The sequence below is a fragment of the Solenopsis invicta genome, chromosome 11, assembly GCF_016802725.1.
Source record: "Solenopsis invicta isolate M01_SB chromosome 11, UNIL_Sinv_3.0, whole genome shotgun sequence".
NCBI classification, from domain to species: Eukaryota; Metazoa; Arthropoda; class Insecta; order Hymenoptera; family Formicidae; genus Solenopsis; species Solenopsis invicta.
Window position 1 is genome coordinate 1,608,666 of NC_052674.1, and position 19,911 is coordinate 1,628,576.

At 46.3% G+C, this 19,911-nt stretch overlaps 1 protein-coding gene and 1 long non-coding RNA gene across 5 annotated transcripts in view; one reads left to right on the plus strand and one right to left on the minus strand.

Moving 5' to 3' along the window:
• LOC105196973 (protein tiptop) overlaps nt 1–19,911 on the plus strand; it is a 180,457-nt gene that overhangs the window by 137,960 nt on the left and 22,586 nt on the right. The window lies entirely within an intron of this gene.
• LOC113003037 lies at nt 10,106–18,769 on the minus strand. Its single transcript, XR_005575927.1, has 2 exons — nt 10,854–18,769; nt 10,106–10,773 (listed from the first exon to the last, which is right to left on the minus strand). It is a non-coding gene; the product is annotated as an uncharacterized LOC113003037 (long non-coding RNA).

The window sequence follows — 19,911 nt, forward strand, 5'->3', positions numbered from 1 at the left end:
CGGAGTGCCGTGCCGTGCCGTGCCGCCACGCTCGAGCGAGCGAGCGAGCGTGTGTAACGCGCGCTGGGAAAATTGCGATTCATACCGAACGGTGCGCGATTGATTCTCTCTCATCCCGCGGGTACAATGAGGCGAAATAACGCGCCGTGTGTGTGTGTGTGTCCCTGTCAAAAGTTCAGGATAATTATCGTGATGGTTTTACGACCCGGGCAACGTTTAGTTTTCGCGGGGAATTTGCGCGCGCGCGCTCGGTGACCCATCGGTCCGACGTGTCTAACGAGCTGCCGGGTTTTCCTTGCTGATAAATACGATGAGCACGGATAACGCGACTTTTCCTCGCGTTACTACGAAACAAAAATCTTGGCGCGATTGAAATTGGTAAGAGCGCAAAATTGGCGCGAGAGGGAGGGAGAGAGCTCGAGAGCTGTGCAACGCTGCGATGACGGGCGCAATATCGAGCGAAATATCCCAATGATTTCATGGGGCGCTCGATAATATCCCGAACACTTTTTACTCCTCGCCGAGTAAGTATGTACGATTGTAAGTGCCGACAACTCATGTGCATACGCATCGACAGAACATTCACTTATCATCGCTTCATCTGACACGATGCAAGCGCTCGAGCGGGCAGCATAGTCGAGCAGAATCGGTTGCTGCCACTCGAAAAGCCAATGCTGCACTCTGACGGACTGGCAAGGCCACATTCGTACGTGCATCGCGCGCGCGCTGCAAGATTGGGAAATTTATCGAGGACACTTTCATCATCGTCGTTTTCTTCGACACAAGAGAAAGCAAGATCCTCGTCGTCGAAGCGACTTTATGCATCGGGAGGAACGTCGGGGGCCGCCGCGTAATACATTCCTATACAAGGTAGAGGACCGTTGAGAGGACGATTTTAAGAGCGGTCCATCGTGCATTATTGGCATCTGCGTCTACCTCGATTACGCGATTTCGGCACTCGTTCGCGACATTCGCGACTTGGGCGAAGATTTTACGTAACGTCGGATGCACGTACTCGGCTTGAGCGGGGATGACTCTGTGCCCGGGCGTTGATTTTCAGTAAGAAGGACTTTCTAAGCGAAACTCGCGAGTTTTAATTTTAGCCGTTTCCAACCGGGAAACCGATTGCTTATTTTAGTCGTTTTCTTAGATGGTAGGGCTCTGAAAAGATTTTTAATACGCCGCGCAAGGAACGTGTAATATCTCTCTTTCTCTCGCTGCGTGCGTCGTGCACGGGGCCAGGAAGTGTGTGCACACGTCTGCGTTCTATATAGATAAAAAGGAAGAAGAGCGAGAGAGGGTTTCCTCGCGCGCGCAGTGGACTCGGGAGAGCGGCGGGATGCTTGTCGAGCGCGGCTGGTTGCGCGCATCACGGTAGTGGACGCGTATATCAGCATCGCGTCTTCAACGTCACGACGTTCCAACTCGGCCTTGTCAGTCCATCCGCCGCATCCGACGGCTGCTCCTTGAGTGGCAGCGATTCATTCCGCTCTCTTATACCGCTCGCTCCGCTCTTCGCGCAGCGTGACAGGCGATGTGAACGCACCGCACCGCGCCGCGCCGCGCCGCGCCGCGCCGGGAGAGGAGGATGCACACGTGCAATATGTGTGTGACTAGTTATATCTCTCGCGTGCGTCACACGTGAAACGGCACGGCCGGTCGACGTCGTCGATGAATTTTCGGGTGACAGCACGCAACTTCGCGCGTTCCTCGACTCTAAATTAGCGCGCGATGGCGGATACGTCGCATCGATTTACATTCCTCGGCCCACGTCCAGGCGGCGGCGTCTTCGGCGCTGCACCACGGCGATGAAACAATGCCTCCTTGAGTGGCGTTGATGCATTTTGCCATTCTGTGCCACCATGGCAGACTAAACAAAGTGTATCTTCCTATCTGTCTTTCCTCAGTCAGCTAATAGGTTGCTCGGTTGCTTAATCGTTTTTGTCGCTGAAATAGTGCGCCAATAAATATTTAAAACGATTTATATTCATGGCTCACATCCAGCCAGAGTGCCTTTTTTTACCCAATAGTTTTATATTGTTAACCATATTTATGTTATGGCAACAGATTGAATAAATTGCGTAGCAGACTCTTCAGATTCCTTAAATCTTGTTTAGAATAAGGGGAAAGTTACTGAATGCGTTGCCTTGTTCACCCTAAATCGTAACTTATCAATATTTTATGTTTTTATTTAATATAAGCAACAAGTGACAAAAATATGAAATAAATAAGAAATGAGTGATATGACTCTTATTTTGTACGTGTAATAACGTTTTAAAAAATCAGATGACGTTAAATTTTAATCAATTTATGTAGCTGGTAATAATGTAATCGTACAAATTTATAGTAAATTTTTATATTTTTAGATAAGGTTTACTGTAGAATATTTTACATTCATCAAATATATACACGTGTACATATTTGTAATTACTATAAAGATCAAATAGATATTTTTATAAAATTTCTCAAGTTCCCTAAATTTTACCATCATGAATTTTATTACAATAAATGATATTAATATAAGACTAATAGTTGTAATAGCAAAATTGATATGAATAAAAATATGTCAATTACAAAAATTAATTTTAGCCAGTTTTATTTCAATATTCTGTCTTTTTCATTATTGTTATTTATTAACTAAAACCAAAAAGATTTGTATAAATAATCTTGTTCGCGCGTATAAAAAACGGAAATGCCCCTTAAGTAGTACGCATTCGGTAATTCTCCTTTGTAATATTGCAATCGTTTCTTTAGTGATGAATAAAGAGTTAATTTTTATTATTGGTGGATGAAGTGCGTATTAACTATAGAAATAAACATTTATTGTTGCATTCTAGAGAGAGTTTATTTCTGCAAATAAAATCTTTATTTCTGCTGAAACGATGAACGATCGATCTTAATATATGTTAAAAAAGTATCTTAAGTGATAGGCATTCGGTAACTCTCCTCTATGACACAGCAACTGTTCTTCATCTAAACGTAAACAATTAATTTTATTATTAGCGGATGAATTACATATTACATTGTAAAGAGATAAACAAGTAACATTTATTACTGCATTGCTCAGAAGAAGTTGGTTTCTATAAATAAGATCTCTTTGTTTCTGCTAAGCGGATGAACGATCGATCTTCAAAGTTAGCAATACGTACAAGCACATATTTTCTATATTTCGTGTCAGTGCCTTCGGATCAGAGATCATCTAATGAAAGATCTATCTATTTGCTTCACGACTCGCTCCGTCTTGCGTGTCCCGCACACATTGCCCGTGCACCATACCCTTTTGCCGCTAGCTTAATTATAATACCGTGATATTTATTGCCAGACGTATCGTTTATTTCTGTCGACGATCGTAGGTGGACCGGGTAAACATGGCGATCGCGTGAAAGCGATGGCACGAGCTTCATGGATCAGCCAGAGCCTCGTATCCTTGCATTCACGATCGCGCGCACGTGTATCTATTTCTAAAAGGTCGTCATTTTGTATCGAGGCACTAGCGACGCATCCGCGAGGATTCGATCGGTTTTTTTTTTTCAGATTCACAAAAATCTCGTTTTTTTTTATCACTGATTCCAACGTGAAATGTACAAACCTACTGCAAATATGCGATCTTTGACTACGACAGTAATAATAGTATAATCTTGCAAGAAAAATCGTTAAAGAAATTCTTTTAAAACCTCAGAAGTTTCTCAGAAGTTCCTAAGAAGTTCTTAGGAACGCTTACGATAAAATCAAATTCAGATTGTCTATGACTCGTTCTAAAAACAAGAGATACAACTTTTTCTGCGGTGCAATATTTATGTCATAGTTTTTTGAATACATATCCATGAATAATCGTATTTCCAGTTACATTTGCATTATCTACAAGTCTAATTCACTCTTACGCAATATCGTCGTGATACACATAAGTTCTGCGAAACTATCGTGTTTGGAGAAACAACCGCAAAATAAATGATGCCGATGAACGACGTCTTCGAAGGAGCTAAAACGAGATTCTCTTTTTGAGATCATGGCAGGCAGTTAAGCGCGACGTTAATTAGGATAAAAACAGAATTATGTTCTTCGATGATGGGTTTATACGATATACACATGGTAATGCTTTAGACCGAGGATCTTAAATTGTATATGGTTGGCTCATTACATTAGCAACGTGATTTCCGTGTGTACCTATATGTTTATTACATGCGCTTTATTGCGTGTCTCTACGTGTTTATTACACGCAGTATATATCATCGTTCTATGACGCGCTCTATGGAACTCGTCTTCCTAAAGTTTAAAATATTTTTTCGCTTATTTCATCGCATCAAATTGGAACTCCTTACCTCCATACACGAGGTGTCTTTACCTCTCCATAAGTTATACATTTGCTTATCTTTATTTTTACTTGTAACGTATAGTTTGCGTTTTTTTCTTTGTTTAGCAAACCCGACATTCTCGCGAAAAAAGCAGAATTAATTAACTCTTCACTCTTGTAAATAAAATATTAAAACCTCTAGGACGAGTTTCAATCATGCTGAATCAACGATGACTTAATGGACATTTCTATTCGCATCTGCGCATCCACATAATTGACACCTTGTCAATTCTCGACGGTATCCGGCGACGCCCGTTCTCAAAGAAACTTAACGATCGCTCTTATAAACTCGTTACCGAAGATCGCTATATTGTCTCGAAGGAGAGGATATTTAGAGAAGGCGATTGGCGACGAGTCGTCGAGAGAGAGGCGCGGAGACGACTTGAGCGGTTGAGCGATGCCGGGTCGTTCCGGCGGGCGCCCGGGTTAATAACGGACCACACTCTTCTCCAGACGGGGGAGAAAAATTCATTGGTGTTTCAGGGCCGTTCGTGGCGAGGGTTCTCCGAACGAGAGTGGGTACGGAAAGCGAGGGACAGCTTCGGTGTTTTACGCTTACGATTTTTAGCATTAAGGGGAACAGGCGTGTTTTTCCACCTTGCGCAGTATCAATACGCAGCAAGATCGACGATTATTATTATTTTTTTTTAATGAAATTTTTCGATGATGATTCCCGCGCGAGAATTGCAAGGTCTGACGCACGTACCTTTATTTTACCTTCCATACGAATTTATCTGGGAGGGTGCGAGAACCGTATTGAGGAAGACGCGCGATCGCAATCCTCGACGTGCTGCCACACGGCACTCGCGTGTCTCGGCTGGATTTATGCGAGGCCTCGTGATAAGAACGACTCGGATAATACGATCGTCCTCCGTCTGCCAGCGGGCGTTCCACCCTCATTTTTAATTCCCCACGGGACAGCCGATTTCGTTAGATCTTATCGCCGCTGGTGATTCCAGGTGAGCCCACTGAAAAGAAGGCACAATGGGGTCCCCGCACTTGCCGCCGAAAGTGCGCAGGTGGTACCTTCGCGCCGGAGGACTCACGGCATTTGTCCTTGTAAGGCGGCGGGAGTTATCGAATCCACGCTAATGTCGGGAGGTGACGCGAGCCACCGTTTTCTCTTTCTCTTTCTCTTTTTTTTCCAAGTCATAAACCATCGCTTTCAAACCCCCGACAGTGGATACAGCATGCAGCGCGGGTCATCGTACTCGACCCTGATTCTATAAATAATAAGCTTATCAAGCTGCAGAGCTTCGCGTTAATATTACAAATGAGAGACTTACGTCGTAGACGTCAGACTAACATCATGTCCGTGTGGAGATAGAAAGGAGATCCTCAACGTCTATCATTATTATAGAATTAAGCTCATAATGGTTTACGTTTTATATTAATACGCGTGTGCGAAGGATCGAATGTTGTATGTCGAAGTCGCAGTTACTCGCAGCTAGGATCCCTAAAGAATTACTATCTGGCTCGTGTCAGCCATGAATCATTTCGTTAACGTAACGTGAATTAATTGCACTTGCCACGCGATGCGTCGCGTCGGTGCAGTTTTTTCGTTCGTTGTAATTAGGAAAATTGCGACAGTATCGCTCCGGCCTATCCGATTGGCGGTGCGATTTCCTCAGCCGCGAAGCGCCGGTATGAATTATTTCGATTGTACGCAGTCTGGTTACGTCTGTCGCGATCAATCGGCAAATCGAGTGAGAAAGAAACAGCGGATCGAAGTGGAGACGCTCTCGCGCGCCTTCACTCTCCTATACCGTGTCGCGTCGCGTCGCAATTAACATCCTCGTCGCGACGACCTCGATCCGTCTCGATGCACCTGGCTTTCATCTCGCACCGAAGTAGCAGACGATGAGCGTGACGAGACTGGAATTAATATTCGGAAATGGCCACTTGCCGGGGTCGCTTAGCTCTCGGCCTCTCGTTACCGCCTCGTGTATAATTCTTGACGAGTTATCTTATTTCCTTCTGCTGCGTCGCCGTCGCTCGTCCTCTTCCTCTCTCGTAACTTAACACGTGACTCGTTGCGGAAAACGGTGAACCGAGCCAAGGTGGCCGGGGTTTGGTTGCGCCAACGCGCAAAATCGTCTCGCGAGGTCGGCCGAATCGCCAGCAGCGTCGCTGCTTCTTCACTTACTAAACAGCAAAATTGTTAACGCAGCGATGGAGATCTATCGGGGTTTCCATGGATGATGCGATCCGCTTCGCATCCACGCTTTCCTCTTATAGCGGCGCGACGCACGCGAGCGGAGCGCTTCCTTTGCGGGCAAATCCTGATCTCGCTCGTCGCGACAGTCGCGTCAGGCTGGAGCGAAAGGTTTCTCCCAGGATTGCGATAGGATTGGTCTCCAGCTTGATTTTCTCCTCTCCGCCGCTGCAGCCTCCTCTCCCCGGGAGCCGCGTATTCTTTTTCAATTTCTGAAAAGGAGGGAAAAAAGGCGATACGTAGGTACATACGTAGGTACGTACGTACGCTCCGGGAAGAACAATAAATGTTACGGGTCGTGCGTTGCGGAACCAGCGTCGGCGATAAATCACGTTAGCCGCGTGCTTAAATCAACGTCTAAATTCTCTTTTAAGTCACACGCTGTACGTTTTATAAAAGAGCATTATTGATCGCCTCTTCTTTGTAACTCATGTACACGTCGCCCTGAGATACGTGCGTTACGTACTTTCTCCGTTTCTTATCTCCTCTTTATCAGTGCATCTGCCTCTCATTACTATTCCACGAGCATTCATTATTATCCCGTCGCTCCTATTTACATTTCGTGTATACGCACTCTATCTCGCTCCCGCGAATCGCCGCCGCTGCCGCCGTAAAGTCAGTACTTAATCCGCGTTTAATCTTCTCGGTTTAGAGCGGCGCGGCACAAAGAGCTTTAAAATTGGCGCCGTCTCGCAAAAGCGATTCTTATAAAATTTCCATTTCTTATTCGATAGGAAGATTATAACGTTGATTCCTGAAGATTATTACGATGTTACGATATCAGCGAGTAGCGAGCGCCAGATATATAATGATGTAAGCTGTAGATTTTAATCTTATTTCAGGCCTGTTTGAGTCTGCTTGCGTCAAAGTTGTTGTTAATGGATCGCACCATAAATATTAAAAATGCTCAACCAAGAGATGCATAATATTCGTTTCTACGTCCATAAAAAACTTGACATATTTTAAATAGTATCGCATGCATTAGGGTAATCGAGAGTGGAGCGTCTTGAGAAATTTTGGCGTGTTTTATGCCGCTTGCCGAGGAAGACGGACGGATATTTCGTCCGTGAAAACGGGCGGCGCGCGACGTTTAATACAAGCCCCGGTGTGTCTTGCATTAGCGGAGGTGCGGTGACGGGTGGAGACGAAGAAGGAAAAGGAACGGCGGGAAGACGTGAGAGTCGAGGGCGAAGTGGACCGTTCGTTCGTCCTGTCCATCACGTTGCCAGCGTCAGATTATCGTTCTGACACTTTCCGAGTTACTCCGACCACGCCGCGCCCGTCTCTCGACTATTCCCTGGTAGACGGGATCGCTGCCGCTTCTTTCACCTCGTCATCTTCTCTCTCTGTCCACCGCGAGAGACGGACTTGCAACCAACGTCCGATCTCTTGAACAAAACTCGGAAGCGGGGAAGAGGAAGAGAGGGAAGGGTGAAGGTGGAGGTGGAGGTGGAGGAAGGGGAGGAGGAGAGCGGCAGGGGCACGTTTGAAGTCCGGTCTACCCGTTTGACCGGTGTCGATCAAATTTCCGAGGGCGAGATCATTCAAGGCCGCCGTCGACGAGATCGAGACAAAGCCCCCTCTTCATGGCTCACCATCTCTGAACGCGGCTCTTTTTTGTTTTTATTCCTTTTCCCTCTTGTCTTGTCCTCTCGTCCCGCGCCTCATCCGTCTCTGGAGCGCCCGCACTAATTCCAAAGTCGATCCAAAAGAGAGAGAGAGAGAGAGAGAGGGAGAGAGAGAATCCGCTCGACGCGACGCACGATGCGACATGAACCGGGAGCTCGCGGATTACAGCGAGTTTCGCGTTGCCGGGAGAACGAACGCGCCGCGACGACGGCGACGGGGAGGGGTGCTGAACGGGGCACCTTGCTCGGCTTGTCCGATACGTGATACCCGATCCATCCGACATGAACGCGCATTGTCATAATTATATATAACGAAAGAAATATCGGATATACATTCATCGGGCGTGCTGATAAATTTTTAATTGAAAATCGTACGCACAGCCAGGAATTTAAAACAAAATCTATTTTCGCGTACGCGCTCGCGCGTCTCCCTTTTGGCGTGCTGCTGCTACTGCTGCTACTGCTGCTGCTGCAGTAAAAGCACGGGAAAGAGGAGAAATTTAATTCTGTCGGTTTATCGGTTGTCGATACATTTTTCGAGACGCATTAAAAGGCACTAGCTGCACAAGCCCGACGAATTATTCGCGATGAGCAACCGTCTCATCGTTGCGAGAGAGAGGTTGGATACGCGGCAGCACGCGTGTGACCCCAGCCACGCGCGTCATTCAATTAATAATTCAATCATCGTTCTCGATTGGATTACCTTTTGGGCGGAAAAAATAAAAAAAAGAGAGAGAGAGAGGAAGGGGAAGGGGACCCGGCAGAGTATGACGCCCGGGGCGCAACGCAGTGAGAGGCTGTCATTACGCGCAATGGCCCATGCATTTATCAAATTATTTTGGTTTTGTATCGACCTATCGATCGGGGGAAAAAAATTTATCGACGATGAAATTCCGGATTTGCACGACGCATTGGTAATACAAAGTCCGTCGTCCATCAAAGCCTTTGAATCATTCAACAGAAAGATCGCGTAGTACTGTTGAATGTGAATGATCCGTTCAGTCGGGGGACGTTCAGGGGAGACGGGAAATTTCATACAACTGCAATTAACGAAACGTCCGCCAATGAATTTCTGTATCATTGAGAATTCATCAATTCCTCCTCTTTTGTATTTGGGAAAAGAATAAAACTCGTTCTATCGTTAAGAGAAGTTTTCAAAACTACGGTCCTCATTCGCGAGTTGATTCGTGTCTGATCAGTTTCCTCTTTTTCTTTGTTTCAGGTAAGAAAACTTTTTGAGACGCGCATTTTGCGATAGCCAGTTGTAAGATGCGGCTCGTATACGGATTCGTGAGTAGCACACCGAAAGAACGCTTGTCGCGCGCGGATACAATCCGTCGCTACTAATTATTGGCCGCTAACCGATGCAGGGACGCGCTCGTTACGCGCCTATTATTAGGTAACGCGAAAGTGTTACGCAAACCGGGAGCATCCGTCCCGCGTATTAAAATGCAAACACTACGTTCGGTATGGACGGTTTAATGCCCCGTTCGGTTTGAGCGCGTTGGCCAGGTAATTAAATTGAATGAAATTACGGACGATTAATGGCCCGGACACGCTGCCGTGACTCATGCGCGAAATCACGAAGTTCCTGACAAAAAGTATTCCGAACGATGCCGTTTGATTGTCCAACGACCGCACAATCGCTCATGATAAAATGAAAAATCCTGTTGTACTCGTTTATCGTCTTATGCACGCTTATACACGCGAGATTTTTCACGTGGACTATATCGTGCGCTGCACGATATATTTGAAATTATATTTTTATCTCTATTCTTCTATCCTATTACCTCGGACACCTATTACTATTATTAGAATTCGAGAAAATCGCTTTATATATCTTTATATATGATTTCACATTTTTTAATTAAAGTACTTTGAATTGAAATTAAATAAGACAAAACTAACAGCTTGGCGAATAATGCGAATAATTTATTCTTTTTTATTTAGTTTTGTTAACTAATTTTAATATTGACAAGTATTGATATGAATACATATAACGATACAATATTAATGTCGCATTACGTGATAAATATAATCCATGCGTAGTAAGAGCTTTCCGATCTCTATGTGATTCACGAGCTGGTACGTAGCTGGAAAACACGCGAGGTTGCATCATATTTTTGTAATATATATATCGCAAAATTATAATTACATTGCACGAGGCACGAGGCGTTTCGCCCCTACCCGAGGTGCACCATTATCGCGAAATACTGCAGATGCATCTACGTACACGGTTGCATTCCTGAACATTAGCATTGCCACGTAGCGTGCACGTACACGTGACGTAGCCCCCTGTGTGTAGGTTAATGCTGGTACTCGTGAGAGTGGTGCGACATCCCCCTGATGAAGTTGAGCCGCGACGTGTAATAAGGGTCGCGAAAGGCGAGGTGGGGGGAGACGAGCCGACGGACGGACGCTAGTAAAAGGTGGGGCTGGATGAAGTCAGGGACGGATCGGTCCTCGCGGCTGCTTCCGGAAAAATGTGCGCTTCCGAGATGCGTGTCCCATGCCATATTCTTCAAATCCATTTGCCAGATCATAAATAACTTTGATACATCGTCTCTTCTGAGCCACATCTAGAAAGTCGAGGATTGCTCTTAATGAACAGCTCTTATTACACGTAATAAGAGGCATAATCGTCTCTTACTCTTCTTACCTCTATCTCGCGACAATTGAGAAACGTATATCGGATCTTTGAATTCGCGAATGTGTACGAGATGCACCTGAGCCCGAGGAATACCCTACGTCCCTGGATGAGGTTGACACGCGGGGTGGACCTGTCGAGGAGGAGGGTTGAGGCTGGAAGCGGACGTGACACGGCCGTCTTGTGACCCATACCCTACCACCGACACCACTCCTTCCCCGTCTCCTCCTGACCCCTTCTCGCTGACGTCCACCCCCCGGTCCACATGCCACGACGGCGACCGACCGCCGCTAGAGTCCAGCTCTATTGTTGTTATTATTAAAGGGGGTCGCCGGGGGCGGGAGGGTGGCTGCCGGTCGGGTGAGAGGGACGATGACGGAAAGGAAGGCGGCGTCTGCAGGTGACAGATGAAACAGCCGACCTCTCGCTCGCTCCCATTTCAGATCTCGGTCGTTCTCTCTTCGCCTCCGTCGAATATACTCGCGCGCGCACGTACACCCGCGCGCTCGCATACACACACGTATACCCGCGTACACGCAACCGAGGCGGCCGGGGCTTTCTCTCTTTCGTTACTACAAACTCACGTTCACCCTTCACGTACCACACCCCTTGCCATGTCGGACCTTGGGATCGTCGTCGTCGTCCAGCTTCCTTCAAACTGCCGGACTGAAGCGTTTCGACACTGTCTTCGACGGATGCTTTAATCGATCCTTTAAGCAATCACTTTGAACTCTCTTCTCTCTCTCTCTCTCTCTCTCTCTCTCTCTCTCTCTTCCCGCCTTTTCTCTTGTCTGCTTTTTCCTCTTCTCTTTCCATTCGTTCTTGTTCTTTTCTCCTCGCCAGGACAATACGCCACTTTTGTTGTGCCTTTAAACTTGCTTCGAAAAATTCTTTCTTCGCTTTTGCAGCAAAGAACTATTAACACTTACCCGGGCCGTGCTTTTAATAAGAATGATTGAAACGTATACACATTTTAGATTAATTTTGTGTAAACTCGTTTTCTCATATAAAATATTATTAAAAAATATACAATAATTAATAATTGAACCTAGATCGTAATTTGTATATAATACAGTTAAAAACGAGATAAGGCTAAATACGGTCATAGCATTTTTCATTTTTTCTGAGGTGGGGGGGGGAGATCTTAAAGATGCTAGTTAGGCATCAGTAATACTAAATTGGGGCTCGTCAATTTAATTCTGTAATGTTACTTTTCTGATTCAATCTAAGAGCTGTATTTGAAACAGAAAGTAACGATACACAGTTCGAAAGAATCAGAAATAGTATGTAAAAATCACACGAGAAACATTATTTCAGCACGAAAATCCTGCTACGATCGTACACAGGCTATCTTGTATTTAATTGTATTAAAAGATATATACCGATGGAAACGCGGGAGGGTATTTGTAATAAATAATCGTATTATTCCAATTAGACGTTACAAATGAGAGCATGTTATGGAATCTCATTATCAGTCCGCCAGCGAGGGCAATTCTCGATAGCATGTCTTACATACAACAAGCCTTTCATCGACAAGCGTGATCTTAGGATAAACCGTGCCAAGCTCGCTTTCAAAGCCCGGCCCCGTTCATCCATTTGAGGTTTATGTCTATATTACATACCTCGATTGTGCGTTACGGAGATTAGCGCGAACTCTGCCGCGTTACATATAGGATATTCAGTATCTGCTCCCGTCTGCAAATGTACGTCCTTCGTTACGGATGACTGGCAGAGAAGTGATTCTGACGTCCATTGAGACGCCAGTCGGGAATCACGTGCGCGTATTGGCTCGACGTCCTCGCAACCGGCGAGAGCTGAAGTTAGTTCGCGTTTTGTCCGCATTTATGTGATCGAGGCAGTCAGTCGCGCGTCAATTTGCCGCCACCGAGTTCTCCGCGCTTTCCTCTTCCACATCTATCCTCTCTATCCCTCTCTATCACTCTTTTTCTCTTTCTCGATCCCATTGGCGTCTGTTCGCGCCGTTGTCGTTGTCGTCGTCGTCGTCGGTGTCCGTTGTTCGGTCGAACCCGGAGAAACACGAAGAACCGGAGAGAAGACAGGACAAGATAGGGAGACTTCGCACTCCAGCGAGATTAGTTTTATCGCGGTTCGCGCCCTTCCCTTCCCTTCCCTTGGACGATCCGCTGAAGTGGACACTCTGGAAAACGCGAGGAATGCATGTCTCCCGTCCGCTCGGTGAAGGAGGGACAGCGTAGTTACATACGTACGTCCTCCAGGCCGAATTCTCTTCTCTGGCTTTTCCCCGCTTTACTCTCGAATAACTCGACGTCACCACCGGCATCGCCACCCTCGTAATCACACCGGCCGCGCGCTTCAACGTCTCTCGCCTTCTCCTTCTCCCTTCTGCCCAACATCGTACGAGCCGTGCCCTCGGGGGATCCACCGGAAACAAAACCAATAAACCGCCGCAGAACGATATTCTGAAGTCCCGTAGAAGGACTGACTCCTTTCCGAAGTCCAATGGCTCGTGTCATGGTTCCCTCCCGCCGCGTTGACACCTCGCCGTCCTTCCCACCGTCCTCTCCGGATCTTGCTCCGCGCGGAGTTCAAGACAAAATCCTCCCGTCCGGATGGTTCCACTCGCTGAATATGCAATGAAGCTTACGGCTGCGGTTTCATTCGTCCGTCCGTCCGTCAGCTTGCTCGTGTGATGCATCTACTTTCTTTCGAGGAACGTTTTCAGAAAGCAACAGATACTGTCGTTCATCGATACTTTCGGAAAACATTATGTTTTCTTCTGTAACCTACGTTACATTTTGCTATGAATTTCATCTTGATCTCGTTCACTTGTCTTTACACGCTTTTACATAATTTTTACATTATCGAGTCATTTTACCCTTGCTATTTTGCATCGTGATAAAAAGAATTTCTAATTAGACGTTTAACGAGAGAAAAAAATTTTAATAAATCTCTCTTTTATAGCATCCATAAAAATGATCCACTTGTTGCTTAACGTTTTACAGATGAATTTCTATTCTAAAATAATTTTTTAGCTCCTGAACCGTGTAAGCTCTGGCTACAAAAGAAACAACGCAATGCTAATATTACGTAATTATTATTAGGATTATCGATTGTAAATTTTACGCGTTGACATCATAAATAATAATGACCTTAATACATTTTGTTTTAACGACTTCGTTTCGGCGGACTCTAGCTTTGGCCGTTAATCAGTCTCTACAATGCGATTTGATGCGACGGTTCCCGAGCGACCGAGTGCGCACAATGGTTCTTTGGAAGCAATCTAGGTTGGGTCTTGCAAAGCCATCAGCCGATTTTCGAGGGTCCGTCCATGTCCACCCGTCCGTCCGAGAACGTCGGTGGACGCCCAGGCGTCGTCGCCGCTCACGGCATTGATCTGTCGGACGGCAGTCTTGATATCGACGGTGGGGAGGGTCCGGAAAGGCGGCTAGGAGGGTGCCTACTCCTACAGACCGTCACTTCCCCCCGTTCCCCTTCGAACGACGCAAGTGTAGGTGTATTGTACGTACTGTGGCTCTCACTTCCATACCTATCAAGCTCGAGAGGGGGCAGACGTCTGGAGTTGTTGAAGTGGGGGTGGGTGGCGAAGGTGAGCATTGAAAAGGACGGGTCGAGAGAGAGGAGAGGGTGGAGGACGTTCGTGTCCAGTCGTCATGCCGAGAGACAGCTCGTCACCCCGCGTCCGAGAGACTGATTACATCTCCTACCGCTCTCGTCCCTCTCTCCTTCTTCTTCTTCTTCTCTATCCTTCCCTCCTCCGTCGGGACACTCGTCTTTCCCCTTCGCCGTCTCCGTTCTGTGCCGATGCTCCCACAGCGCGAGAGAAGAGACGTTAATCGAAGCAAATTGAACACACCGCGGTTTTGAACGCTCAATTAAGTTCCCCCTTGACGTTTCCACCCTTTTGCGAGGTGAACTACATGCGCACCCTGCATTTCAATGTAGTTCATTGTAGTGTGCATAGGCACGTAAACGTACCGTGTGAAATTTTGAAATTTTGTCAACGTTCGGAATAAGCGGATTTATATGATAGACTCCTCTAATTTTTCTCGATAGACAGCTTTTTTTTCAAGGCTCGTGGAATTAAACATCTTTCCCGGAAGGAAAAGTAACAGCCGATAAACCGGCTGTTAATGACAGCCTTGGGTTTATGGTTTCGGACGAAATTCTACGAACCCGGCGAGAGATCATTATCCAACAAATTGTAAATGGAGTCACTTGTTTTTGCAAAACCTGTGTACGCAAGCACAGGGATCGAATTAAGTTCCGAATTTTGCTCCATTATCCATAATTATGAATAACCGCAATTTAGAAACTTGTCCGAACGAGCGAAGGAGTTTCTTATGAGTTCTGTAAAGACCGACGAACAAAATTTTCGAACGCCGTCGATTATCAACTACGAGAAGAATACTGACGTTGTTACAATTACCCGTGCTTCTTCGTCATTACTCGCCATTCTTCAAAGAAGTTATCTACGTCAAAAAGATTTCCGATAATAAGAACAAAAGGAACGGAACAGAAGACAACTCCTTGCGTACACGAACGAAGGGATCGTTTGAAGAAGAGGGGTTCCGAAGTTCGGGTTAGGTTGGTCGGCTGACCCGGTTGACAATCGATTGACGGCTGTCGCCAAGACTTCCACCCTTACCTCTTTCTGTTTCGACGATCCCTTCCGACTGTGTTGAACTCATCACCCTCCTTCGCGCAGAACCTGTTCGCTGCGACAGGTCGAATAAGTTCCGCTAATTATCCTTCTCCGTGGGAACAGGAAATCGAGCTGTCCGACAATTAGCCACGTTCCATATTTCATACCGCTAATTTCTGAATCATTATTATTTTTCCCCGTTCCACCCTATTGACTCGATGCCACGTGGGCTGGAGAGCGCGTACCGACGTGACATATGGTAAGCAGATGATGTCCAACTGATGTTGACGATTATTAATATGTCCATCACTTACACGTTAGGACAGTAACGGCGCTGCGAAAGAGAGTGTCTCTCACGAAACAACATGCATCCGGTTGTCACAACGGATGAATCTTCTCATCACGGTAATCGTGGAGTTCTGAAATTGTGGATCGTAGTCCCGTTAATATTCGGAGGAAAGATTCTTTACGCTCTCTCTTTCTCTCTCTCTCTCTCTCTCTCTCTCTCTCTCTCTCTCTGTGTGTGTCGCGGGGAATACCAATACAATCCATTTCCCTCGTTCTGTCTGCGATCCTGAATTTAATTAAGGAGTTGCCAATGGCCGCCGATAAATTGTAGCTCCACCCACACCCCCGACGCAGCCGTCGAAGTGCGAGAGGCTCGATGACGAGGGTGGCGAAGATGGGAAGGCAGTTGCGAAGTAGCGCCGCGAGGTGTAAAGCAAGACCGCGGCGCGGGGTGAGTGCGTTGAACGAGAAAATGTACAACGAACGATCATTCTCTCGTAGTGGTGAAGCGAGGTGGGTATATAGGTATCTTTACACGGATGCATAATACGAAAAGCCGGCACGAATACAAGTTCGCTGGCGCATGCACTCGCGGATACACACACGCGACTTCCACTGCGGGCCTCTCGTCCTGAGGAAGGTTTGCGGAGGCGGTGGGGTGAGTGTGTAGCGGGCTGCGCTGGATATTATTTGCCGAGGACAGTGACAAACGCCCGTCAACGTCACTTCCACTCGCACCCTCAGCTTCCCACCACCACTACTACCGCCCGCCACCGCTGCCGCTCCGTCGCCCGCGTGCCCTCCTCTGCTGCCGCTGCCTACCTCCTCCTTCACTCCCACCTCCGTCGTTTCTCTCAGGAGCCAGAAACGTGACGAGCATATCTAGCTCTGGACCAACTCGTCATCTCTGCCAGCCATCAGAAGGCGCCTCTGGTGACTGCGATGGCACCACTACTACGGCAGCAACGACACTACCAACACTTGCACCGAAGCTGACTCGCGCTCGCGCTACGTGTACGTGAAATCGAAGAAGGTGAGAGACGATGTGGAGAGGCGCGGGTGGAAGGTCGGTATGGCAGGAGGAAGAGGAAGAGGAGGAGGAGGTGGTGGAAGTGGAGGAGGAGGAGGAGGAAGCTTGACGTATCGCGGCCTCACGTCATCCCGTCTTACTCGACGCTGTCCGTCAGAACTTCTGCTGCACGGAGAATATACGAGCGTTTCTCCGCGATTTTGCCCCCGTGAAAAATCGTTATTGCCCGAGTCCTCTGAGATGACGACCCTCCCGAAGTGGTTCCTGCGCTCAAATTTTCGGACAATCTTTTTCTACTTATCGCTTTATCAAACGACCTGCGTCAATCTGTTCTACTCAACCATCTGATTGTTTATAAGCCCTCTCTCTCTCTTTCTTTCTCTTGAAAATAAATTTTATCAGACTAGCATTCTTTTTATATGTATCGTTATCCTGTAATTCTTCGTCCACATACATGTGTTTATAAATTACCGTGTACATTTATTAAAGTGTTCGTTTATACTAATCTCTAATAATTATACGTCGTTGTTCACATGTTTTGGATATTGCGACTAACTGTCTACACAATTTTCTTCATCTGCACGCCAATCATCAATTTATTACTGAAGAATTTAATGTGACAAATTTTAATTTAATTGACTTTACTTACGTAATATGACATTGGACATTTCACATTGGTCAACTTGTATTTCAACGCGCCGATCGATTTTTATATTTATCGCTATATATGTATTGAAGAGGACCCAACAACGAGTCGAAACATCTACTTTATGATATTTTTATAATAATAAATCTGAATAGCATTAAAGGCTCTTATAGGTTCTTAGGCATTTTATAGGCATTATGATTATATTCTTTCTCTCTCTCTCTCTCTCTTTCTCTTGATTTAAATTTTATTAATTATGAAAATTAATGTCATGTATCGTCTATATGTTCATGCAAAATTAATTAAAATTATTTTAATTATATAATCGTTATTTATCTCTTTATAATAAATCGTTCCATATCGCATTTTTGAAATATAAATTCAAATCTATGAAATTAGTATTCTATATTTTTCGAATATTGAAACAGTTGAAAGAGATTTGACTTTTCTCTAAAAAAAGAACTTTGATACTTCGATAAAAGTTCTGACAATTAAACAGACAGTTAATATATATAATGACATATTTTAATATTTATTACATTTTTTTTCGTGCAAGCAATTCCTTACGGGTGGGATGTATCAGCAAATGTTAATCGCGCGTAGAAGTCGCAGGTGTTCGTGTGCGCCTTTAACCACGTTAGACCCGCATCGCTCGTTATCTTACCTTCGGCACAGGCAAGTAATATCGTATTCCAGCAAACTGAAAATATAATATAACTAGACGAATGCTCTAGTTGGCCACGCGAGGAGAGTGGGGGTTAGTTACGCAGAAGGGTGCACGCTTCAGCACCGAGACACACACAGGCCATGGGGCGGACGGGGGTCGAGGGGGCCGCGAAGGGGGAGGGAGGATGAGGAGGAGGTAGGATCGTACGGAGGGGGAAGGAGTCAGGGGCGTAGGTAGTCATTATGTGGAGGGAGGTGACGTCACTGACGGTGACGGATGGCTACACGTCAGGCAAGTATAAACCCCATGGTACCCAATAAATTATTGCAACTATAAATTACTTCTGTGCTCACGATATAATGCTACGGCTACTGCGGCGGACGTTGTGTGCGTAGGACGTCGTACATGCGAGCGTGTGTGCGTGCGTGCGTGTGTGCGTGCGTTATGTGGATTTGCGTGCCTCGTCCTCTGTGTACGTTCGGTCGTGACGATACCCACCGGTGGGGCGTGCAAACAAAGGTGGTACGATGCCAGACTAACTAGGCTCGGTATGAGCATAGGTAACCCCATACAGAACTTTCTTTCTTTTCCCCTTTGCTGCTCTCTTTCGCCCTCTCTCTCTCTCTCTCCCCCCTCCATTCCTCCCTCCCTCCCAGCCCTTCGCTTGCCTCGATCCCTTTCGCGTGTGGTACGCGTGCAAACGGGCTCCTCGATTTACGAACGTTTCTGACCACCATATCCTGCTGCACCGACGTTTTTATTCGCGTTATGGGAATATACGCTAAGCCGACGAAAGCGAGAAGTCCGCGGGATTTACGGGAGCGTTCGCGCGCAAAAAGCTTTTTCGCGATATCGATGATTCTGGACGGAACGTTTCGTTGCCAAGGAAACAGGCGAAAATAGCGACGTGATTATTTAAAGATATAGCGACATTCCAAATCTCGGCGGGAAATGTGCTCTAAAATGTGGTTGTTCAGTAATAGCTGTTTAATTAAACCGATTGACCCGTTTGCCATCTAATTAATGTCCTTTATTTCCAACGAAACAATCTATTTCTTTACTCGAGAGATCAAATTGTCGTATTAATGTTTCAGCATCAGTTGCTTACTATTATATTCAGATGACCGAATTATGAGACTCTTAAGTCTACAATTCTCAAAATGATGTATGCAAGGGAACATAATGTTCAAGAAGAGATAAACTCGGATTTTGTGATATACATAACAGAATACTTTTGGAGTTTAGAGTGCATTCCTAGATCTTCCTGGACGAAATAGTTTTTCGCGCGTTTCCGGAACGCTTGGGGCCCCGTCGCGATGGAAACCACCGGGGTAACATAATCCCGATACGTAATAAATATCGTGCCACGTCGGTCTCGTTCGACAGTATTGGTGCGTCTGTCTCTCATCTGGATGCCTTTGGGGGCCAGGAAAAGGGGCAGAGCGGGATTCGGCGGGGCCCGGGGGGTGGATATTATGGGCGAGCGAGTGAGTTATACGCCTTGCCGCATGTGTGTCGCATAAATCTGTTCCAACCTCGGTCCCGGCCCCCTTACGACTACGCTGGAACTGCTCTGGCTTCGAGCGACGGAGGACTGAGTGACTGACTGACTGCCACCTCCTCTCCACCTCCTGGCCATCACCTCCTTTCGCCCTGCCGCGTATTTCCCTCAGCGAACTCTACTCCTCTAACTTTCCCTGACATTTCCAACTGCACATACTAGCGAATGCCTGGCGCACCGAGGGTTGGGGTGCACGCAGTTCGTTTAGTTTAAAATACGTGTTACATGGTGCG